Source organism: Ochlerotatus camptorhynchus, unplaced genomic scaffold (assembly GCF_037179485.1).
Source record: "Ochlerotatus camptorhynchus isolate MF236.1 unplaced genomic scaffold, CSIRO-AGI_Acam_v1.1 ptg000616c, whole genome shotgun sequence".
In the NCBI taxonomy this organism is placed as follows: Eukaryota; Metazoa; Arthropoda; class Insecta; order Diptera; family Culicidae; genus Ochlerotatus; species Ochlerotatus camptorhynchus.
The window spans coordinates 73,523-99,841 of NW_027041095.1; the positions used below are offsets into that span (position 1 = coordinate 73,523).

Sequence of the window (26,319 nt, forward strand, 5' to 3'; positions counted from 1 at the left end):
TTGCCTGACCACAACATTATTCGGCTTGATCGCACCAGCTCCAGGGGGGTGGTGTGGCGGTCGTCGTCAAGAAAGGAATAAAATACCACACTCTGTCCCATATCCGCACCTCTTTCATCGAGGCCCTTGGTGTGGAGGTGGAGTCGTCTGGACTGGATACGTCTACTGCCCTCGACAGTTTGCCGCCAGCAGTGGACTAGCAGCTAAATTCAAGAAGGACTTGTCCACCATCACCGGTAACGGTTCTCGCTTCGTAGTAGGATGAGATCTAAATGCTCGTCATGAGGCCTGGCGGAGCTACCAGCAAAACCAGAACGGTCGTCTGCTGTTGGACCACTCACAGCATGGGCTGTACTCCGTTTGGTTTTCGGATGAGCCAACATTTATCTCACCGGCGGGCAACCCATTGACGCTAGACCTGTTCCTGACAAATATCGGCTTGTCCAAGCCGGTAGCCTTGAACGAACTCAGCTCCGACCACCAACCGATGGAGGCTGAACTGGGCTGCAACGTGGCTCCTGCTTCAAGCAAGGACTATCAGTTAGGACGCGTGGTAGACAGGCACATCATCGACAACCCGCTGCTTGACTCCGCGGAGGACACCGACCGGGCGTTGGAGGGACTCCACCAAGCCTGTTACCGTTTGTAACATTTGTTGATGTATTTCTGTATGTTTATCGTATTCTGCATATCCATTTAAATTTGAATAATAATTACCAATTTGATACCCCTAGTTTTAGTAAACTAAACAATACCACAGTTTACTACCAACTGCTGGAATAGGTGATGAGCCAACAAATTGAGTTCAGTGGAACATAGGAGAATGGGTACGAGAAGTACAGAGAAAGGGAACGGCGAGTAGCACGGAAACTTCTTCCGCCACTTGCCAAGTAAACTGAAACAAGAGCAGTTACATAAGCTAAAACCCGTTAAAAGTTTATTGAAGAAGAGTAAGAGTGTCGTAGTAGCAGTAGTGGATAGAGAGAGAGAGAGTCAGGACCCGTTAGTTGTGAGGGTAGCTTTTGGTGGAGAACTGGCCTCTCGACGATACCGAGGTTGGACTCGGGAAGATTAGGATTTGGGTTCCACCCCAAATGGTACCTAGCAGGTCTCCACACACCCGTGAAATCCAAGTCTGCCATCTCCACAGACTCTCAGCATAGCCAACATTTGTTCGCCAAAGTCCGCCATTGTGCTAACCGACCGGCGTCGCCAGACGCTTTCACCGAGTCTTCATCAGCCTCACTGTTTCCCGCCATCAAGCTAGCCACCGTCATCGAGACCACCACCACCAGCACCATCACCCCCACCAGTAAACTCCAGCAGCCACCGGCCGGTCAGGTAGTACACACCACATCCCCCCCCCCCCACACACACACACACACACACACACACACACCATGTTTAATTAGGGAAATAAATGGTAAAATTATATTTCACCAGCTTCTTTTTACTACACCTTAGCCGAGGTCTGATTTGCCGAGTAAAGTACACCAGCCGACCTTGAGACTCAGAAATAGTTCTCCAGCTCTGCTAGCCATTAAAAGAGGTTGTTGTATAACCCACCCTCATTGGTAGGCCGTTGCTTAGCCAAACCCGCCGAGGTGTTTGTCCTGGTAGCCCCCTAGGTACCCCACCCTAGCAGCAACAAGCCATAAACGTGGCTGACGAGGCGTGCGTCCGATGAGTTCCTGTGAGGGGTAAGTTTATTGCCATTGATTCCCACACCCAACTCTTGATTCGCCTGAGAAATGTTCGTAGACGCCAGTTCCAGATAACCGGAGATCTAGCGAGGAAACGTGGAATGACCGATCTGAACAAGGAGATTGCTTCCAGAATGGTCTCACTCCGAAACGACAGTTTCGGGCGGCTTGTCCAGAATCTGGACGAACGCTCCAGACCATTCTGGAATGTTGCCAAGGTCTTAAAGATGCACCCTAAACCCATTCCACCACTCAAAGATGTTAATGATGACGATCGGCTTCACCCCTCAGGAGAAAGCAAATGCGATTGGTGAGCATATTGCCAAATCGCACTTGCTTTGCTCCAACATCCGCTCGAAGTATAGGTTAAGCAATGCGTACTCAACCTTGATTCCTCCCATTGTGCCATCCCCTCGGAGACGGTTGCGTGTTCTTCCTGTTCGCAGATGATTCCTCAATAACCGTCAAGGGTAGGATGCCTCGCGAAATAACAAACAAGCTCCAACGATGTCTTGACGCCTTTGCTGATTATGCCACCACGTGGAAAATTAAAATCAATGCCTCCAAAACACAAACAATCATGTTCCTCCATCGGCAATCACCCAAACTAAAACCGGTTCCCTCTTGTACTGTAATCATGGACGGCACAAGGGTTGAGTGGTCCGCTGAAGTAACCTATCTCGGGATGTTGTTTGACGAAAAGCTCCTATTCCGCTCGCATGTGGAGGTGTCTGTATCCGCTGATTTGCCATAGATCCCGCCTCTCAAGGGTAAAAAAACTGGCGGTCTACAAACCAGTGATGGACAAAACACCGGTACAGCACCGGTACGGATTTCTAAGTCATAACCAATGTGCTGATCTGTTGTACCGAGTGTTTGGTGCTGCTGTCGGTTCGATGCACACGGTGCGGTTCTGATTTTACAGTACCGGTGTTCGTGTTCACAAGGATTGGCGTTGACGGCGACTCTGTAGCTCTTTACTCCTATGGAAAATCCATAAGCAAACGTCAGACTGTGCGTGAAACATGGCGGACTTTGTACTATCCTTTCACTCTACCGAAAATTCTTATAAGAAACTATCTATATTTGCTGGAAGAGAAATTTTTTCGGCGGTGCCGTCAACGCCAATTGAATTCAAGAACCGATCTGGTACTGTTGTGTGTTTATGTGCGTGGTGTGCATTATTCAGAATTGCCAGTGATGGCAAATAACTAAACATAATTTTGGCGGGGGAGTCTCCCGCCAGGGGGAGTTTGGTAAAGAGAGATGATAAAACCGATTTGTCCTAGCTCGCTATCTACTTTCTATATGCAATTTTCACACTGCCGTAATCTAAACGGAACTATCAATTCTATACTTTCATCTCCTCCTCATCTATCGTATAAAAACTACCACTTGAGGGATTCCATCCAGAATGAGCTGAAAAAACCTGAAATCGTGCTCGACCATCTTCGATTTGGATGATACTTTGCCCATATTTTCAGTATGATAGACCAAATATTTTCCGCAGGAGAGGAGACCCTTTTGACCCAAGGGTAATTTTCGAAAAGGGCCTATGTGTTTTTGCTCACATACTTTAAAAAAATGTAATTCGAAAACAGTTGGTTGTAGAAAAAAATTTACTAAGAAGAAGTTGTAGGAAACTAATAAGGCTTTATAAAAAAATAGCCACACTGAATTTTTTTTTCGTTTTTTTACAAAAAAAATAATAATAAACCTCAAAGTTCAAATAACAAAAAAAAAACATATTTTTGATTTTTTTTTTTATATTTTTTTATAAAAACTCGAATAGAAAACAGAAGTTTTAAAAACAACTCTAGGATGGACAAATTTTCAATAAAAAAGTTTTTCAAAGAGCAACTTTTGAGGCATTTTTGAAAATTTCATTATTTACGGCAAAATGTTCTGTTTGATATTAGTATATGATTATAAAAATCATTTCAAACGATAGTGCCAATATCGATAAACTTCCTAAATATAACCGTTTTCGAGATATTTCAAATTTACTTGCATCAAAATCATTTTTTTTGTAGAATATAAGCCATTTTCATAAGTTAATCGTGATTCTCCATCAACTTTGATAAATTTAACAAGATACACATATATTTACCTTCAATTTGTCTTTTGACGATTGAACGATCAGACAACCCGTTTAGAATTTACAGGGGAAATGAAAACACTATTATTTTAAATATAGAAACCAACACAAGTTAAGTTGCACTTATTTTCATTTTCGAGCGTAGTGTCATCCTATTTAAGTTGTTAATATTGATGTGCCTGTCCATCTTATTATCTTAGGTACATTATAATGTCTTCCATGGTATTTTTCTTAAAAAAAAAGAGCTTCTCTGTTAGAGTAGCTTCAATCCAAAAACAAAATTTATACCTGAATATCCAAATAGTACCTACGTTTGTATATAAGCGTGACCATCCTTTTGAAAACAGACATCACTAAAAAAATCAAGAAGGTCGAGTGTTGCAAGCCGTTTTCCTAAACGGTGTTCGTCAAAGCTTTCGAAAATTATCCGAAAATTTGATTGAAAAACATAAGTTCCTAGAGTGGAAATTTAATTTGGATACATCTCTATCAATCTGTGATACGTGTCGCTTGAATTTAAATAGAATCGAACCATGTGCTGAAGAGCTGGAACTAGAAGTGCAACCGTCAGTCATGGACATCGTGGAGCCACAGCCATCTACATCTCGACATGGCCTCGAAGAAATACCATCAATAATGTCCATCCAGAAATACCATCGAAATACGTCAATAACAACAGTATCATCTCAGGATAGTGGAGAGCAACAATTTTCCAGGACGCATAATATTGAGCTATTCAACAAGGGCATAGCTGGTGTCAACGTATCGACAAATCCAGAATGTTAACTATCCCCGGAGAAAGTATATGGACATTACCAATGGCATTAAGAAACGCATCTGCGGTTTTCAAGCGGAAGAAGATGACCTGGAGCAACTAAAATTAAAAGCTGCGGAACACAATGAGATGATTGGACAACTGAAGGAGAGATTTGCTGATCCAGGTTCATCGAGAGACGATCAAATAAGGATTCTGACGATTTTGCCGAAATCTTGGTCAACGCAACGGTAATGGACGAGTTTGAAACAAGCTCGATGCTTGGCAAACGGGAAAGGAGTATTGGCCACCCCCAACAAAAGGTTAGGACACGGTTTGGATCCCGAAATTAAAAACGAGGTATTGCAGTTCTTCGAAAGCGACCAGATAAGCAGAACCACGCCAGGACTAAACGTTTACGTTTCAGTGAAGAAGGAAGGTAAGAAGATTCATATTCAAAAGCGACTTTTAGTTTGTACATTGCGAGAAGCTTTTATTAAATTTCAAGAAGTTAGTAAAAATAGCATTGGATTTAGTTCATTTGCAGCACTAAAACCAAAGCATTGCAAATTACTTGGTAGTTCAGGTTCTCACAATATTTGTGTTTGTACCATCCATGAAAATATTAATTTAATGCTTCATTGTCTTAGAAAATATTCATTCGAAAAAGATATCAACCGTTATTTTGAAGAAATATTATGCAGCTCATCATCCAGAACTAAACATTGTTATCCCCGCGAATGCGAACGTTGTCCAGGTCTCTCAGATTTTGAATGAAGTTTTTCAGAAAAATTCGAGGAAAAGGGTACGTCTGAAATATGTTTTGAACAATGGGTTTCAACTGATCGATGTTGTTTAGAGAAACTTGAAAAACCAGTAAATGGATTTGTTCCTTATTTTTGCGAAAAGTTGGATAAACTGGTATCCCATGATTATATTTAAACTCAGCAGTCTAGTTTCTTGAGAAATACAAAAAATACTCTTAAAAATGGAGAAGTTGTCATAATTTGTGATTTTACTTTACTGGAATAATCAACAAGCTACTATTCATCCTTTTTGCATTTATTATTCAGAATCAGGTATAATTAAAAATTTAAGTTTGATCGTAATCTCTAAAGTTTTAAAACACGATACAATTGCGGTGCAAGTATTTATTTCAAAATTACTGACCTTTTTGCAAACAAAAATTCAAGTAAAAAAGCGATGATTATGTCTGATGTAAAATTTGTAAATTTAAAACGAAGTACAATATTGATATTGAATGGCACTTTTTTGCAACTTCGCATGGCAAGCGACCATGTGACGCGATTGGTGGCACATTAAAACGAATGGCAAGGAACGCAAGTGTGGCTGTAGAACACGAACATCCAATCACAAGTGCAGCAGAGTTATATGCATGAGCTAACCAGAAGAGTAATGATTATTTAACAAAAATATCATTTTGTTTTGTGTCACAAAAGGAATACGAACAGGGGGCTGCAGAATGGAAAAGCATTTTTGAAAAGGCCAAAACGATCCCAGGTACAAGAAAATATCACTGTATTGTTCCGATTTCCGAAAATAAAATATCAGCGAAACTATTTTCGAATGACGAATAACGCACCATTCATAACATATAAAAACGTGCAAATCAAAAGTTCATCAAATAAAAATATATCCAACGAAAAGGTTTATGTACAAATTATTATTTTTAAAGACGATCGAAAGTAATAAATGTAAGATGCGAAATAGCATCTTCAACTATGTAAAGCCTGACGAGCTTTCCGTTGAAAGTAAAATGGCTTAAGCGCCACTCCCGAGGGAGACCATTTACCAATTTTGAGGTTGCCCGACCGTATGAGACCTTGCAGGATTAGGTTCCTATTTTTCCCAAATTTTGGGCGGAAAGCGAGTTGGCTGACTAGAGCTATTCAATTAGAAAAAGTATGTCACAAATAGTGAAGTAAATGCAACTGAGGAGAATATGCTGCCAATAAACCGCCCGGACCAAGATTAACCAATGCAAGATTCCGGTTGTAGGAAAACTGGGAAATACTAGCAAATACCCTTCAATATGGGTGTTTTCGGAATCGGGATGACGTATATATACCGGATATCAATGTCAGACGTCATCTTGAAACCTAATATGGCTGCTTCCGGTTGCAGAAAAACTGGGAAATAATGCCAAATATCTTTCAATATGCGTATTTACGGAATCGGGGTAATGTCAAGAGACCAGACATCAATGTCTGAAGCCATTTTTAAATCCAAGATCGCGGCTTCCGGTTATAGAAAAACTGGGATATAATGTCAAAAATTCTTCAATATGGGTATTTGTCAGACTTCAAAATGATTTCCAGTTCCTTCGCTACCAATATTGTCTATCAAAATATTTGACAATTGAATTAACAACTGTCGTTTGGTAAAAATATTTATTCACATATTTGGGAGCACTGTTATTTAATTATTGCCAATGATCTGAACCAAGAACGGTATACCCGGTTTTGGTTACATATAATTGAACCATGCACACGGTTCAGATCTCCTGAACCAAAACCAAAATTCTAGCACACCGGTTTTCGGTTTTCAAGCTGCGGTTCTGAACATCAACTCGAAAACCGGCATTCGGTGGTACACGAAAACTCAACCGAACCAGTTTACACGGGAGTATTTTTTTTAACACGAACTAGCACACGGTGCGCACCGGTTGGTTCAGTTGCCCATCACTGCTACAAACAAATCATAGCACCGGCGATCCTCTACGCAGCTCCGATGTGGGAATCATGTGCAAAGACTCACAGGAACAAAATCCAGATCGCTCAGAATAGAATGCTGAGGATGGTACTTGATCGTTTCGACACTTGAATAACAAATTTACACAAACATTCCCAAAATAGATTCCAGAATTAAGGTTCAATTTACTTTGATACATTTTTTAAAAATTCAAAAGCAGTTTTTTTCGACGCATTATTTTAGATTGCAAAAAGCTCGCGTCATTTTGTGTAAAATATCAAAAGGAATCGATTAGTGCGAGCTTTTTGCAATCTGAAATAATGCGTCGGAAAAAACTGCTTTTGAAATTTTCACAAAAATGTATTTTATCAGAACATGCTTTGATAAGCAATTTTTATTTAGTAGATTAGGTGTACATAGTAAATGTAGGTTAGTTGTAGTTGTAAATAGTAGTTATAAGTAGTCTCCTTTTTCCAATTCAAATCAAACCAATCCCACCAAGGTGGTCATACTTTAAAATAGGCCTGATAGAACTAGGAACTGTAAATAATAATTAAAATCTCAAATGTACAAAAGTTGAAAAGACGCATCCGTGTCACTTGAAAATTCATACGTGTAAAGCATACAAAAACAAGAAATAAAGATCATATAAAGTCAAAACATCCCACTGCGTCCTAGCAAGAAGTACGGTCGACTTGTTTCGCGCTCCGTTAATTTGGAAGTTTTCTCGCTATTATCTGACGTAAATAATCAGTTTTTTCTCGCTTAGTGATTCCTGGCATAATTCCCGATACATTTTTATCAAAAAGTGAGTTTTTTTTTCTGAGAAGAAAGTGTGTTTTCGGCATCATCGGAAGGAAAATTGTTTTTGCGATTGCCAATTCGCCAACCATTTTGCGCACCATCGGTGCGTGGTAACGCATACTTGCACACGGATCATCGTCATCGAGTGTCAGCATCTGCCTCCGCATTACACCGCTCATCTATCATCGTGTGTTCAGCTGAGTGCCGACCCTCATACAAGCACACACCAATGAAGACCGCCCGCACACGCGGATCGAAGATCATCCAAGCTGCGCGTCGCTCCGCTGCTGCTGTGTAAACGCTCGGTGGTAGTAGTATAGGATTATCAGATAAGTTTTTGTTCTTGTCTCTTTCTTTCTCCCATCAGTTAATTTTTAAGTTTGTGTTTCTGTGTTAGTTTTCTTTTTTCGTGTATTGTGTCAGAGTAATTTTGATTATCGTTGCAGTGGTAGAGCGTTTTTCGCTCCTACTAGTACGGCAAAATGGACATTTTGTCGGAAGACGAAATGGACGTTTTGTCGGAAGATGACACCACTTTGCCACACGATAGCAAGAAGGGTCGAAAACGTCTGTCATCCCAGAAATCAGTTGATGCCATCCCTGGTTCGTCATCTCAGTCTGGTAATGGACAGGGACAGATAAGTCCCCGATCGCGAGCCTACCCAAAAGACTCGACTGGCCCATGGGTTGTTTACTTTCAGCCCAAAAAGAAACCTTTGAATGTAATGCAAATTACTCATGATCTGACGAAGCGGTTCTCGGCCGTGACCGAAATCTCGAAGGTGAGGTACAATAAACTTCGCGTTGTTGTCTCTAACCTGAAACAAGCTAACGAGATTGCTGCCTCCCAGCTCGTAATGATAGTATAGAGTGTACATCCCAGCTCGTAATGTGGAGATCGAAGGTGTGGTCAACGAAGCGAGTCTGACCCCCGAGATCTTGGCGAAGCAAGCGGTTGGCCGTTTCAAGAACCCCTTGCTTCCCACGGTTGAGATAATGGAAGTCCAGAAGCTGAACTCAGTATCTTTCAGCGAGGGTAAAAAGAGCTTTACCCCCACAGACTCGTTTCGAGTGACCTTTTCTGGTTCAGCCCTTCCTCACTACATCGAGTTGGGAAAACTTCGGCTACCTGTGCGTTTGTTTGTTCCTCGGGTCATGAACTGCCAAAACTGCAAACAGTTGGGACATACGGCCTCTCACTGTGGCAGCAAGGCACGCTGTTCCAAATGCGGGGAGAAGCACGAGGATGGCGCCTGCACAGTCACTGCACCAAAATGCGTGTACTGTAAAGGAACTCCTCATGGTCTCTCATCGTGCCCGGCGTACAAACAACGCGGGGAGAAAATAGAACGCTCTCTTAAGGAGCGTTCCAGGCAGTCTTTTGCAGCAATGCTAAAAACAGCCACACCATGAACCAACGACAAAAATCCCTTTGCTGTTTTGTCTGATGCCGAGTCTGACTCTGACTTGGCTGAGGAGGGAGTTTATTTCAGTCTTCCGGAAGGTTCTGCACGGAAACGAAAACGCATCCGTTCGCGGAAAGTTGCAGATAAGGAATCCCAAATCAGCTTGCCCAAATCAAGGAGTGATGGAAAAAAGGAAGTTTCAACTCCTCCTGGTTTCCGCAGAACTGACTTTAACCAGAATTTTCCATCTCTCCCGGGGACATCAAAAACCCCTGATGGCCCATTTTTAAGAACAGAAGCCCCTTCTTCATCCGGGTTGTTCTCATTTGATAAAATTGTGGACGATATTCTCAAGTATCTCACTATTTCTGATCCTCTCAAAAGCATTGTGAAGACCCTCTTGAAGCAATTGACATTGAAGTGGCCCCTCATTGCAGCAATCATTTCCTTCGATGGATAATTTTCCAAACGAGGTCGGGGATTTGATCACTATTCTACAGTGGAATTGTCGAAGTCTTATTCCTAAATTAGATTCTTTTAAGTTTTTAGTTCACAATAATGATTGTGATGCATTTGCTGTTTGTGAAACTTGGCTCTCTTCAGATATAGATCTTCCTTTTTATGATTTTAACATTATTCGACTGGATCGTGAGGATTCGCGTGGAGGAGGGGTGAATCTTCCACAATTTCCAGGTATTGAAGTTGTCGCATGTCAGGCTATTATTAAAGGTAAGAGCCTTTGTATTGCTTCTGTTTATATTCCTCCTAGAGCCGTTGTTAATCGAAAACAACTTTCAGATATCTGTTCGGTACTTCCTGCTCCACGGTTGATTATGGGAGATTTTAATTCCCACGGTACAGGCTGAGGGAGCTGTATGATGACAACCGTTCTACTTTGATATATGACCTCTGCGACAGCTTTAATATGACAATTCTTAACAATGGAGAAGTAACACGTTTGGCTGGCCCATCCTCGAATGGAAGTAGATTAGACCTCACATTTTGCTCTAACTCATTATCGTTGGATTGCACGTGGAATGTGATCCAAGATCCCCACGGTAGTGATCACTTGCCGATCAAAGTTTCAGTTGCCAGTGGGTTCAATCCGTCGGAACCCGTTAACGTCGCGTACGATCTTACCCTAATATCGATTGGACAAAGTTCAAGAATGTGATAGAAGATGCCATAACGTCGGTAGAAGGGCTTCCACCGTTGGAGGAATATAACTTCCTCTCCAATCTGATCTTGGACAGCGCGCTTCGAGCTCAAACTCGGCCGGTTCCAGGAACGTCTTTCCGTAGGAAACCTCCTTCCCCTTGGTGGGACCAGCAATGCACTGAGGTTTATCGTAAAAAGTCCGACGCGTTTAAGTTTTTCCGGAAACGTGGAACCCCCGTACATTTCGAAGCGTACTCGGCTCTTGAACGCGAACTCAAGAGCCTCATCAAAGCCAAGAAACGCGGATACTGGCGGCAATTCGTGGACGGATTATCACGCGAAACGTCGATGAATACGCTTTGGAATGCGGCGCGAAGAATGCGTAACCGGTCTTCAAACAACGAGAGCGAGGAGTACTCGGATAGTTGGATTCTCAAGTTCGCGCGAAAAGTATGTCCTGATTCTGTGCCGGCACAGATGATTCCTCGCGAAACGATGAATTCGGTAGACGAGATCAGCCAGCCTTTTTCAATGCTGGAGCTCTCACTCGCACTCCTTTCGTGTGGCAATTCGGCTCCGGGGGCTGATAGAATCAAGTTCAACTTGTTGAAGAACCTCCCAGACGTCACTAAGAGGCGCATGTTGAACTTGTTTGGTCAGTTCTTGGAGCTTAATATTGTTCCGGATGATTGGAGGCGGGTGAGAGTTATAGCCATTCAAAAGCCTGGAAAACCCGCGTCAGATCACAACTCGTATCGTCCCATTGCGATGCTATCGTGTATTCAAAAATTGTTGGAGAAAATGATCCTTTTTCGCCTGGACAAATGGGTTGAGTTGAACCACCTACTCTCAGATACTCAATTTGGATTCCGTAGGGGCAAGGGAACGAACGACTGTCTCGCGTTGCTTTCCACTGAAATTCAGTTGACTTTTGCTAAAAAAGAGCAAATGGCTTCTGTCTTCTTGGATATTAAGGGGGCTTTTGATTCAGTATCGGTTGAAGTCCTTTCAGACAAACTCCACGCTTGTGGCCTTTCTCCATTAATTAATAACTTTTTGTACAATTTGCTGTCAGAGAAACATATGAGCTTTTCTCATGGAAACTCTACAGCTTCACGATTTAGCTACATGGGTCTCCCCCAGGGCTCATGTTTAAGCCCCCTTCTGTATAATTTCTACGTCAGAGAAATTGACAATTGTCTAAGTGACAACTGTACGTTGAGACAACTTGCAGATGACGGAGTAGTGTCTATGACAGGGCCCAGAGAGGCCGACCTGCAAGGACCCTTACAGGATACCTCAGACAATTTGTCTACTTGGGCTATTCAGCTAGGTATCGAATTCTCCACGGAGAAAACTGAGTTGGTCGTTTTTTCTAGGAAGCATAGCCCAGCACAACCGAAGCTTCAACTTTTGGGTAAACCGATCACTCATTCTATGTCCTTCAAATATCTTGGGGTCTGGTTCGATTCAAAATGCACCTGGAGATCCCACATTGAGTATCTGAGACGAAAATGCCAACAAAGGATCAATTTTCTCCGAACAATTACCGGAACGTGGTGGGGAGCCCATCCGCAAGATCTTCTAACGTTGTACCGGACAACGATTTTATCGGTTTTACAGTACGGTAGTTTTTGCTTCCAGTCGGCGGCTAAAACGCACATCATAAAACTGGAACGGATCCAGTATCGCTGTCTTCGTATCGCGTTAGGATGCATGCACTCGACTCATACGATGAGTCTCGAAGTGTTAGCGAGAATGTTGCCACTCTCTGATCGGTTTTCGGAATTATCCCTCAGACTCCTCACCCGTTGTGAAATTATGAACCCACTGGCGATTGCAAACTTTGAGAAGCTTCTTGAGCTAAACCCTCAAACTCGTTTTATGACATTGTACTACGTGTACATAACACAGGATGTCAGCCCTTCGCAGCATAATCCCTATCGTGTTTGCTTCTCCGACTTCGTCAATTCTGTTCATTTTGATTTATCCATGACGCAAGAGATTCGCGGAATCCCAGAGCATCATCGTCCCATGATTGCTCCGTCAATTTTCGCTGCCAAGTTTGGCCAAGTTGATTCCGCAAGATCGTTCTTCACAGATGGATCACTAATAGAGGCGTCCGCAGGTTTTGGTATTTATAACGAATTTCATAGCGCCTCTCGAATGCTTCATGCTCCTTGTTCCGTATATGTTGCTGAGCTGGCGGCAATACATTATACGCTAGAAACGATCGCCTCACTTGCACCAGATCATTATTTTATTTTTACGGATAGTCTCAGTTTTGTCGAGGCTATTCGCTCCATGAGGCCGGTAAAGCACTCCTCGTATTTTCTCATGAAAATACGAGAGCTTCTAAGTGCTTTATCTTTAAGATCTTTTTATTTATTTATTTATTTATTTGATCACCATCTTCGACTACGTCGTACAGACTCATTACTTAAAACCTAATTTAATCTAAACGTCTTATTCTAGCACTAAACACATGTTTGGTCAAAATAAAATCAAACTCGCTACAAACATCATTAAAGGAACGCAAACAAGAATTAAAACAATTATTAAATCCAAAGTTCGTTCTGTGAAATGGAATTGCAAGTAACGGGGAATTACGGAATCGTCGAGGAGGAGTATTCCATGGAATCAGTTCCTGAAGTTCAGGACAGTCCACGTTTCCTGTTATGAGGTCAAAGATAAACAGTCGTTGCAATTTGAGACGCCTGGCAGAGAGGGATTCCAAATCAATCAGCTTGCATCGGTCGGGATAACTTGGAAGATTGACTGGATCATTCCAGGGGAGCTGACGCAATGCAAACCTTATAAAACTTTTCTGAATCCTTTCAACCGCAAGGATATGCGTAACGTAAAATGGAGACCAAACCGGGGAAGCATATTCTAAAATGCTGCGAACCAGCGAGCAGAATAGCGTCTTGAGACAATAAACATCGGTGAAACCAGAAGCATGACGACGAATAAAACCAAGCACAGTATATGCTTTAGCAGTTACGATGTTTATGTGTTCGTTAAACCTTAGCTTCGAATCGATCGTAATGCCTAGATCACAGATTGAAATTGCACGTTCTAGAGAATCCGGCCCCATGTAATATTGATGGTGAATAACGTTGTTGCAGCGAGTGAAGGATATTATTTTGCACTTTTTGCTGTTTACGCGCATGCCGTTGTCACCGCACCAGACTATCACACGATGTATATCTTCTTGCAACGCGACACAGTCAGTGGGAGAAACAATCACACGGAAAAATTTTAGATCATCGGCAAAAGAAAGTTTGGATGATGAGAGCATGTCACACAGGTCATTAACATAAATGATAAAAATAAGAGGACCGAGAACACTGCCTTGTGGCACGCCAGATGGTATGTTGAAAGTCCTGGAGCGTGCGGAATTCACCATCACGAAAGCATTGCGATTAGACAGGTATGAATAGAGCCATTCAGTGATCCATGTTGGAAATCCAATGTGGTTCATTTTGGCAGCGATGAGATTGTGCGGTACTGTATCAAACGCTTTCGCAAAATCAACATAAACCGAATCCACTTGTTGCTTCGATTCTAAGCTACGGGATATCGCTGATACATAACACATTAAGGGGGTATTCCCAATCTTTTGCCTTTTTTCGGCCTGTTTTTCAATTAATTTTTTTCAAGGAAAATGAATAGTAATGCGCCTAACTCTTTGGGATTCTTGTTTATTGAACATTAAAGTTTACAAATAAAAATTTTTCGACATAAAAAAAGACATTATTGACGTCACAAAATGGCAGCAAACAGACCCCTGTTCGCCGCAAACGCCTGGACGGGCGAAGACTTTTCTCGGAACGGCTATCTGAAACAGATTTCGTGATGAAATTAATAATCTGCATAAGATTCTCTGGAGCTTCTCCCGTTGGCAGCAAAAAATCTTGCAAATTAACAAAATGGCGGCCAGATGAAAAAACAGGCGATTTTTAGCCCGCTTTTTTGCAGCTTTAAGGTGCTTCAAACAATGTTAAATGTTAATATTTTTGGCTGAAAGTGGGAGAAGCTCCAAAGAATTTAATAAGGAACAAAATGCGCAAAGATTCAAGTCAATATCTCTTATAGTTTCTGAGAAAAATCTTCGCCGGATAAAAAAAATGTGGTTTCGAGAAAAACGCGTTTAAAGTTTTGACTTTAGTTAAAACCATTTGGGGGTTCTTACCATTAATCTGCTATGCCTGGACACCGAATTCGCTGATCGGAAAACGGCTTGGGGGGATGAAAGTATATAGTCTAAAGTACAAAAAAACGTGAAAAAAAAAATTGATTTTTTGAAAAAAAAGATCGGGAATACCCCCTTAAGTTCGATGTTGTTGAACGATGCTTCATAAAGCCGTGCTGACTGTTGGAGATGATCGGTGCAGCAGCTCTGTACAAAACGGTGTGGATCAGTTTCTCAAATACCTTACTGAGACTACAAAGTATGGATACACCTCGATAATTGGTGACACACTTGTAGCTTCCGGATTTATGGATCGGTACTATGGACGCCATTTTCCATGCATTTGGGAACGTTCTGTCTTGGAGCGAACGGTTGAAAACAGCAGCAATGGGCGTCGCCAGCGTAGCGGCGCAGTTCTTCAAAAACACAGGAGGCAAGCTGTCTGTTCCAGGTCCTTTCTTTGAATCAAGCTCATTGAGAACTTTCTGTACTTCGTCTGGAGAAAACTGTATACACGGTAGATTAATGTTATGGGACGGTATCTGTTCAAAACAGTTTTGACGTTGCACGGGTGATGCTTTACTAAACACGCTCTCGAAGAAAGTAGCAAAAAGATTGGCTGCTTCTGAGCTTGACCGAGAAGTAGTTCCATCTAAGTTGACTGAGCCAGGGATTCCATTTCCAGCTTTCCGTTTCTTGATGAAGTCCCAGAAGCGTGAAGGATTTTGCTTGACGGTTGACTGAATACTGAGCAAATAGTTTTCATGTGTTGCAGAAAGAATGACTTTGTACTCCAACTCAAGCTCACGGAGTCTAGCTTTGTCAGACCCAGTTTTTGTAAGGAAATATCGGTTGCGCATCTTACGTACATTGTTATGAAGGTTACGTAGCTCAGGAGTCCACCACGGTTGGTTGAAAACAGATATCGATTTTTGTCTTTTTCGAGGTACATGACGGTTGATAACTTCTGAGAGAGATTCGTAAAAAGCTGATAGCATCTGATCTACCGTACCATTATTCGATAATCGTTCCCACTCAATATCCATAAAAGTAGAGTTCAACAAATCAAAGTCGCATGCCGAATAGTCAAATTTGAAACAATGATCATGATCGTCAAGTAGTGTTGGTGCGTCACTCTCGTCAAGTAGTAAAATAACTGGTGTGTGATGGTTATCTATAGGCAACAGCGGAGTAGATGGTGCAATCAGGTCAAGATATTCCGGTAGATTGGTAAAAACAAGGTCCAGCAGTCTGCCATTTGTGTTGACGAAACTATTAATCTGTCTCAACCCGTTGGCAAACATTGCTTCTGTAAAGTTCAACTCAGTATCAGTAGATACATTCGAAGGAATGAATCCATTAATGTCCTCGTCAAGATGCCATCGCAAATTAGGAAGGTTGAAATCGCCAACCGACAAGATTATGTCAGACTCCGATAGACGATCTGCAACAAGTTGCACTGCATTAGCATGAGCAGTATATAACTCGGTACTCGAATTAGGTGGGAGATAGATAGCAACTACGTAAAGCGAACGAAGTTGTGACTTTATGCAAACTGCGATTTGTTCTAGTTCATTACAGTTAGCCATCGAAACAGATTCACACTCCAGTGTGTTCTTAACCGCAATCAGCACTCCACCACCTTTGTCATCACCTTTGCATGGGTCCCATCTCATTGCTCGATTGCGGGCAATGAGAAGGCGGACTCGCTTGCAAAGGTGGGCGCTATGGAAGGCGATATTTACGATCGACAAATCGCCTACGACGAATTTTTCTTCATTTATCGTCAACAGTCACTCGCCAGCTGGCAAAATAAATGGAGTGAAGGGAGTTTAGGACGATGGTTATATTCAATCATCCCTAAGGTGTCGAAGTGTCCTTGGTTCAAGGGGTTGGATGTGGGTCGAGACTTCATTCGTATGATGTCTCGCCACATGTCCAATCACTATTCGTTAAACGCTCACTTGTTCCGTGTTGGGCTGGAGGACAGCAATCTCTGTGAATGTGGACAAGGTTACCAGGACACAGATTACATTATTTGGTCATGTGCTAAGCACCGTGGAGTCAGATCCGAGTTGTACGATTCCCTTCGGGCTCGAGGTAGACAACCTAATGTTCCAGTTCGGGATATTTTGGCTAGACGTGATCTGGAGTTTATGCAACTCATATATGTTTTCTTGAAGAATATTAACCATAGATTGTAAGTTTGACTAACCTTGTGTTTAGTTTGTGTTTTGTATGTGTGTGTATTTTTTTTGTAGATTTGTTTCTGTAATAATTGTATAATTACAGAGTTGATATAACGTCGATAGGATTAAGTATATGTTTTAGAAATAGTGACATTTTTTAATCATAAATCATATTCCAAATCTCCTTTTCCCTCTCCCGATCCAAACAATTGTCATCCACTAACCTCGAAAAGACCGCGAGTAATCGGTTCAAATCCTTTAATTTTAGATTTAAGACATTTATAATATATAAAGAAAATGATAACTTGGCTCTGTAAAGTTTATTCGATTGAGCCTGTACAAATAAAGTAATTAACAAAAAAAATATAAAGTCAAAAAAAGAAGCGCGTGGGGAAGTGGAACCGGTAGATGTATAGTTATGGACATACCGATGCTCTACCCACGTCCACCAACCAACCAACCGTGGCCTAGACGCTGACTCAACAACATCCCCGTATTCGACTCCATGCACGAGGCACCTGGCGACAAGAATCAGCATATCACACCAAACAGGCCAACGCTTACTCGACAAAGCACTTTGGACACCGAAGAATTCGATGACCAGCAATTGTCAACTTAGCAGTTGACGATCGGTTACCACCCAGAGGAGTTTTGCTAAGACAGCAGCAACAAAAAACAAAACCAGTTGCAGAGGCAGGAGCGAGCGTAGTTTATGTTAGGTTCTAGGTGAGAACAGGAGTAGTTCAGATTTAGTGTTAAAAGTGAAATGTTATTACCTTTTAGGGAATAAAGAATTTTTTTTTATGATGCCAAGAATCATCCTGGCATAAGTGTATCTCTTAGCTGAAATGAATAATCACTGAGATTATTTCTAATACAACCGTTTCAACTTGCCCGATGTACTTTAACTATTATGCTTACTGTCAAAGCATTGAACAGGTGGAGAATCTGTATACGAGCTTTTGTTCTGACTTTGAAATTCAATAGCTGAAACCCCCCAATTTTCAATTAATGTTGTTCTAAGCACCTACTTATTGGAAACCAAACGTTTGATTTGAGAAAACTCACAGTATTCAATTTTGCATCATTCTACGAACATGCTGTAAAGTACATAAAGATGATGCATGATAATTATGTTAGGATTGTCCTCCTAATTGGAGAACAAAGAGGTGCTAATTCAACCCTTTAATTTTTTTTTTAGTTTTTAGTGATGCATGATGACAGATTACACTATTAACTATGTCCAGAAAGTCGTGAAATAGGATTAATTTGTAGGTCATCAAAATTCGGAAGTGATTTTCTCGATATGGTAATTTAGAATTCTGCCCTTTTCAAATGTTAGTCTAAAACTAATCTTAATAAAAATAACGATAATAATACATAGAAAATCCACAATCTCGTACTGGCGAGCAGTGCTGAGCTTTGTCATTGTCATTGACAGACTTTTGCGCGATATTTACAAAATTGTTTTTCACATAGTCTTAGATAGACTTGATCCTCAAAAAAAAAAACCTTCGTCAGAGTCTTATTTATTTTTTCGTCAATGACAAAGATTCACCTGGTAACAAAAGGTGTAATTTCGTGTATTCTGTAAGAGCGTGTGTCACTTTTACTCATTCGTATGGAGAGATTTCTAAAAGCGTAGGTAGCTCCGGTGTCCGGTTTTAACAGCTCAATTGTAAATACAGTGCTTTCCCGTTTTTGGCAACAGCGAGCAAGGTGATTAGACCAAATGGAGCAGGATCTTGGAAGTGTGGGACGGTCGAAAAATTGGAGACAAGCAGCCACGGACCGAGTGAATTGGCGTAACCTTGCGATGCAGGTGCACTCCTGAGGGATGTCGGACAAGGATAAGTAAGTAAGTTACTTTAATGATATGTACTCATGAAACTGCAAGGCGTTTGGAAAATGAGGAAATTGGAAGTGTGGCTTTTAATACCTTTGATGCAACATGGGGCTGCAAATTGATTTTGATATTTTTCTTTAACTTTGGCGATACTAATGCAATTGAAAAGCGTTTGTTAAGTTTTATAAAATTGAAACTGCTGGTTTGAATGTCACTTAAGCAATAGGAGGCACAAGGTTCTTTAAATGAATTTGTTTTTATTTTGATGGCGTTCAGATTGCATCCGGAAATTGGAATGGTTGGTTTGTTACAAGTTATGCTACGGTCCTTATTTTAATTTTAATTCATACTTTGATGACACAACCCGAGCAGGAAGAAATGACTCATCAATAGCTAATTCAGATCCTGATACCAAAATGTTTAGCCTGCTCAGACAAAGCTTATCACAGATAATGCAAATGTTCTATTGAAGTGTAGTAATTGTCTGTCAGATCAGAGTTGTGACGAGCAGAATGTATCGGTTTCGGATACCAAAATGATGGGGGAAGCAATGAAGCAATTTTCTTCTGTTGCTAACTCTATCATCGGTATACGAAACAACGTTGCTGCTCCGATAGACAACGCGTTGAGAATTGGCATGGAAAAAATGCAACAAAATTTGAACGATTCTTTAAGTTGCTTTGAAAAATTAATTAGTGAGAAATGGAATACGATGACTAGTTCATGTTTTGAATTTAGTACGGCAAATAAATTAGCTGCAATGAATGGTGCATCTAGCACGGTTCATTCTGAATCGGACCGAAATCCCAGACGCAAAAACAGTAAATTTCAAAATAGTGACAACGATTCGAATGATGATGTTTTTCAAGAAAATGCGAGTTTTGCGGTTTTTGTAAAAAGATCTAGTCGTGCAAATAAAAGTAAAAATATTAGTAACAGTAACAGTAATAGTAGCATCAACAGTAACAGTAACATTAATAGTAACAGTAACAAACAGAGTAATCGTAAGACTCGTCCGGTCATTGTGATCAAACCAAAAGAGTCCAAACAAGCTTGCGAAGATGGTCGTAAGTTTTTGAAAACACAGTTAGATCCAAAAACACACAAAATCAGTAATTTCAGGAATGGTAAAGATGGCTCCATTATTGTTGAGTGTGCAACAGAAGCTAATCTAAATTATGTGAAAAATGGTATTGAAAGCAATCTGGGTGACAAATAAAGTGCTGTTGTTCCCCCTTTCGGTGCCAAGATTGAAAATAGTGGGCATGAGCGATAAGTTTTCCTCCGATGTCTTCATTGACTACTTAAAAAGTCAAAATGAAGACATCGCTATAAATGATGTAAAAGTAGTGAACATGTTTGAAAATCCACGCTTCACTTATAACAAGTTTAGTGTTGTAATTGAAGTCGATGTCGATACTTATAAATGTTTGTTACGTGCGAAAAAAGCAAATGTAGGGTTTGATCGGTGCTCGATAGTTCCCGCGATTAATGTGTTGAGATGCTTCAAATGTGGAGAATTTGGGCACAAGAGCATGGATTGCAAAAATTGTGATAGATGCTCTAGGTGCAGCCAACAACACAAAACGTCGGAGTGTACGTCAACTGTATTGAAATGTATTAATTGTTTGAAAACGAATAAAGAACGAAAAATGAACTTGGACGTCAACCATGCCGCATTTAGCTCGGAATGTTTGCTTTATAAAAGACTTTTTGATCAGAAGAAAAGCAGCTTGCGTTTACATAAATAGCAGCCAAGTTCCAGGAATGTGAATCAATTCGATTTTTTATACTTGAATATTGCGGGGTTGTCAACAAACTACGTAGCATTACGTCAGATTGTTGAGGAAAAACGTCCTCTTTTTGTTTTATTATCTGAAACTCATATTGTTGAAACTGAAGCTTTTGATCAGTATAGTATTCCGGGATATATTGTTGCTGCTTGTTTATCACATTCTAGACACACTGGCGGTGTTGCTATTTATGTCAAAGAATCAGTTCAATTCAACCTTCGTACCAACGAAGTTATTGATGGCAACCGGTTCTTGGGCATTACAGTTGTACGTGGCATGAAGATGGGCAATTATGGTGTTTTGTATCATTCTGCCAGTTCTAGTGACCAGCGTTTTGTTGAAGTTTTAGAGAACTGGCTCGAGACATTCCTTGATTGAAGTAAATTAAATATATTGGCTTGTGATTTTAATATTACTTGGCGTGATAACCATAATTCGAATCATTTTAAGCGTTAAGCTGAGTTTTAAAACCTAGTAATTGCAAACCGCGGTCCATAACTTTTCATGGCACATTAGAACAGTCAGAACAAGTTATTGCAGCTAAGTTTAATGATTATTTCGTAGATAGCGTTTCATTGATTAATCAATCTATTAAATTGGTCGATGAACCTGACGAAATAAAACAGCCAGTTAATAGTAATTGTAGATTTGAAGTTTTTCACCCAATCACATTAGATGAACTTAGAGTTATTTGTTTTTCATTAGGAAAATCGGCTGGAGTAGATAATGTTAATGCTAGAGTTATTCAAGATTGCTTGCATGTCATTTGCCACATCTTTCTGGACCTTATTAATGAATCATTACAAACTGGACATGTGCAACAAATTTGGAAGGAATCCTTAGTGGTCCCTATTCAAAAAGTTGCTGGAACGATTAAAGCCGAAGAGTTTCGTCCCATCAACATGTTGCACACTTTAGAGAAAATTTTAGAACTTGTTGTTAAAGGCCAGCTGTTGGAGTATTTAAATAGTAATAGTTTGTTGATACCAGAACAATCGGGATATTGGGAAGGTCATTCTTGTGAAACCGCGTTGAATTTGGTTTAAGCGACGTGGAAAAATAACTTGGAGTGTAAAGATACGATTGTTGCTGTTTTTTTGGATCTTAAACGCGCTTTTGAAACAATTTCTAGGCCCTTATTGTTAAGATCAATCAAGCGCTTTGGAATTACGAGTATGGTTTGAAAGCTATTTGTCTGACAGAACTCAACGGACTGTTTTCAATAATTCTGTTTCCAGTCCCGTGAAGAATATCCTTGGAGTACCCCAGGGAAGTGTATTAGGGCCCCTGTTATTTATTATGTATATTAATGACTTGCGACGTGTTTTACGATTTTGCGACATTAATCTTTTTGCAGATGATACTGTGTTATTCATTGCAGCTAAGGATTTAGATGATGCCGTTTTACACTTGAATGAAGATTTGCGTTCTCTAAGTAGATGGTTGAGGTATAAGCAGTTAAAATTGAATACAAGTAAAACTAAGAAAAAACTAAGAGTAAATGAGAACGTCTCTGTTGTAATTGATGATGAGACTATTGATCGCGTTCGGGAGATTAAATATCTTGGCGTGATTATTGATGACACACTTAAGTTCAACTCTCACATTGACAATGTCATCAAGAAAATTGCCAAGAAGTTTGGAATTCTATGTGAGGCTGAAAAACGATTCAACTTTTGCCAGTAAAATACAGCTATACAAATCAATCATCTCTCCTCATCTAGACTTTTGCCCTTCCATTTTATTTCTGGCCAATGCAACACAAATATCGAGATTACAGCGTTTACAGAAAAAATAATGCGTTTGATTTTGAGATGTAATAGATTCACTTCCTCAACTTTGATGCTAGATGCCTTACAATGGTTGTCGGTGAAGCCAAGTATTGTATATTTGACTGTGGTGTTCATTTTAAAATACTTAACGATTTGCTGCCTCGATATTTGTGTGATTGAATTGAAAGAGGAAGTGACTTTCATAGATATAATACTAGAAACACGGCTGAAATAAGAACACCACATTTCTTGACTTGTGCTTCACAAAATTCATTATATTATAATGGAATAAATGTTTTCAATTCGATGCCTAGACATATCAAACGTCCAGCAACACTTACAGAATTTAAAAGACACTGCATTTCACACGTTAAAACTGTCTTTTGAACAGTTATCCAGTGATTTTTTTTATGAATTGACAAATTATGTATCTTGACGATGTTATCTCTAACGGATTATTTTATATGGATAGCTGTCATAACGACTTTTTAATAATTATTTTAGCACTGCAGAAACTATTTCTGTTCACCACGAGGGTAATGATGGATTTTTAATATTTGATTTAAAAGTAGATTAATTAAAAAAAAAGTAGTCTACAAAGGTTTGAGCCTCGCGCGCTTATTACGAATATAGAGGACTGAATTTTACATTTGTTAAAAAAATGCAATTTTGTAGCTTATTTGGAAGATACCTTGAGTTAGTAGTAAGTTTTCTGGCAAATGTTAGGGGTTCGTGAGCATTCCTGACATTGCTGAAAATTATGACAGCATCAGATTGCGGGGTTGCTAGTGTAATAGGATGCTTTGTTGATTGTTCATTAACTCTTGATTGCTTGTAATACTTATGATGATGATGATGATGATGATGATGATGATGATGATGATGATGATGATGATGATGATGATGATGATGATGATGATGATGATGATGATGATGATGATGATGATGATGGTCCCACCTCTTACCCCTACAAAGGTTATCTTAAAGATAAATCGTCCAGCTCAAACCTTTGTAGGAGTAAGAGGTGGGACCATCAACATCATCATCAAAAAAACATAGTTGAAATAATTTATACACACTTTTTGAACATTTTGAGTATGCATAAGACGTTTGTAAGTCTGAAATATAACTGTAATTTTAAAATAAGGCAACTTAAACAATACAATTGATATATTATGTATCCAAAATTCTAGTATTTTTTTGTTTGCAATCAATGCAACCACCCTCCTAGTGCGTGAGCTCGCTTGCCCTTTTCCCATACCTTACCATTTTTGGTGCAATAAAAGTTTCAAAGCTGCATTTAAAAATTTTTGTACTTCGACGTGAAGTTCAAAACATAATTCAGTGGATGAATTATTTTACAGAGATCTTCGTCTCAGTTTTGAATTATTTACTTTATAAACTATTTTTTTTAAAGATTTGTGTCTACAAACAACAGTTTTTTAAAGTTTTCGTTAAACCTCAAAATTTTTCAAAGAAAAGCGTCAAAATCTGGAAAGCGCAAGGAAAATGTTAGTAAGTAAACATTATCTCTTCAAAATTATTGGCGCCCTCAAAGCTATGAAGCGCCCCCTTTTGGTAGGCGGCTCCCCCAAATGAAGAGGACTGCACACGCCAGTGGTCAGCTTTAAACGACTTTCATATTATGATACTCACACTTAGTTGCGGCCCAATTTACGCTTCGTTAGTTTCACTAATTTGAATTCTTCTGAGTACATTTTTTTCACCGAATTAATCACCACAAAAAGACCTCAAGGCACTGAGTGCTTCGCCTTACAGCTGAGCACTTTAGATAAGGACTAACTAACACCATCACATCGCTCTCATAAATTGATTGTGATGAACTTATCTGCTCCACAGCATCGAATTCCGATAACGATAATAAACCCATATTGAAACACCGGGCACGTGAATAGAACCGTTGTTACACAGTATAGTTTTTGATATTATCCATAGATAGACGAGGCCTTAAAAGATATTTATATTTTTATTGGTCTCAGTTTCTGCACTGCTCAATTGAACAGCGATTGGAGTTCAAATCATAATTGAATAATCAATTGATTTATGCCTTCACGTTTATTTCCTAACATGGCAATCATTTTAAGATATGATTGTGGCTTATCTATGTGGAACTGATATGAGTTTTACGTAGTGCGAAGTGTATATACATCATTTACTTTTTCTTGGATTACAACTGGAGCTTTATGACTTTATACTTAATCTGCTTTATTGAGCTATTTACGCCCAATATTATAATATACAGTCTTATAATATTGCAATCATATTTGTTGCTGCTAGGGTGGGGTACCAAGGGGCCTACCAGGACAAACACCTCGGCGGGCTTGGCAAAGCAACGGCCTACCAGTGAGGGTGGGTTATACAACAACCTCTTTTAATGGCTAGCAGAGCTGGAGAACTATTTCTTAGCCTCAAGGTCGGCTGGTGTACTTTACTCGGAAAATCAGACCTCGGATAAGGTGTAGTAAAAAGAAGCTGATGAAATACAATTTTACCATTTATTTCCCTAATTAAACATGGGGTGTGTGTGGGAGTGTGGTGTGTAAGGTGGTTTGTTACAAATACCTGACCGGCCGGTGGCTGCTGGAATTTACTGGTGGGGGTGGTGGGGGTCTCGATGACGGTGGCTAGCTTGATGGCGGGAAACAGTGAGGCTGATGAAGACTCGGTGAAAGCGTCTGGCGACGCCGGTCGGTTAGCACAATGGCGGACTCTGGCGAACGAATGTTGGCTCCGCTGAGAGTTTTTGGTTCCAGGCCTGGAGATGGCGGACTTGGATTTTACGGGTGTGTGCTCGGTACAATTTGGGTTGGAACTCGAATCCTAATCTTCCAGCTTCCAACCCTTTGGTTGGGAAACTACGACTGGTATAGCACAACCACGCGGGATAATTATACAATTACTCCAAAGCGAGTCCAACCTCGGTATCGTCGAGAGGCCAGTTCTCCACCAAAAGCTACCCTTACAACTAACGGGTCCTAAAGGGCACAAAAGAAACGGTCTTAGGCCCGATTGTGACATGTGACCTTTTCAATCCCAGTTCCATACCTGACCCTCTCTCTCCACTCCTGCTACTACGACACTCTTACTTTTCTTCACTATAATTTTAACGGTTTTTAGCTTATTTAACTGCTGTCGGTTAAGTTTACTTGGCAAGTGGCGGAAGAAGTTTCCGAGCTACTCGCCGTTCCCTTTCTCTGCACTTCTCTGGACTCAAATTGTTGGCTCATCACCTATTCCAGAAGTTGGTAGTAAACTGTGGTATTGTATAGTGTACTAAAACTAGGGGTATCAAATTGGCAATTATTATTCAAATTCAAGTGGACATGCAGAATACGATAAACATACAGAAATACATCAACAAATGTTACAAACGGTAACACTACCACATACTCCCTCTATAGAATAAATCTTTATCAACGATAAAGTTTATTTTCGTTTAAACTTTCCCTCAGCAAATTAAGTCCAGGTTTGAGACAACACCTTTATGGGCTTGACTCGACAAATATGAAAATAAGCATTTTGAACGCGAAATTCGACAAAATAGTGAGTTTGTTCCGATAATCGAACAAGTACTATTTTAACCGCGCTTTACCCTATTCCTTTCAAGGGCGTATTGTACTAAAACTGCTAGAAGCTCTTCAATATTGATTTACTGCAAAAAGGTTGTATGACGAACGCATTGAGAACCATTTGAAAGCTACAACAAAAGCTATTTAGCAACAATAAAAACCCTTTCCGAGCCATTTCCCCTAGCCGCTTGCTAAATCCACTAGGAAAGCTTCAATAAAGATAGAAAAGGACTTATGAATCCGATCTTATCAAAATAATTTAAATAGAAACTGATGGTATGAAAATCTTGTTGAATATC

General features: G+C 40.2%; 1 protein-coding gene across 1 annotated transcript in view; it reads right to left on the minus strand.

The window, feature by feature from the left end:
- The window catches only part of LOC135714118 (uncharacterized), a gene marked incomplete at its 3' end in the record, with an annotated part of 43,601 nt that extends 19,477 nt beyond the window's left edge, over positions 1–24,124 (minus strand). Inside the window, exon 1 of the mRNA XM_065237395.1 lies at positions 24,087–24,124. The remainder of the gene's footprint in view (positions 1–24,086) is intronic.
- Positions 24,125–26,319: the final 2,195 nt, after the last annotated feature.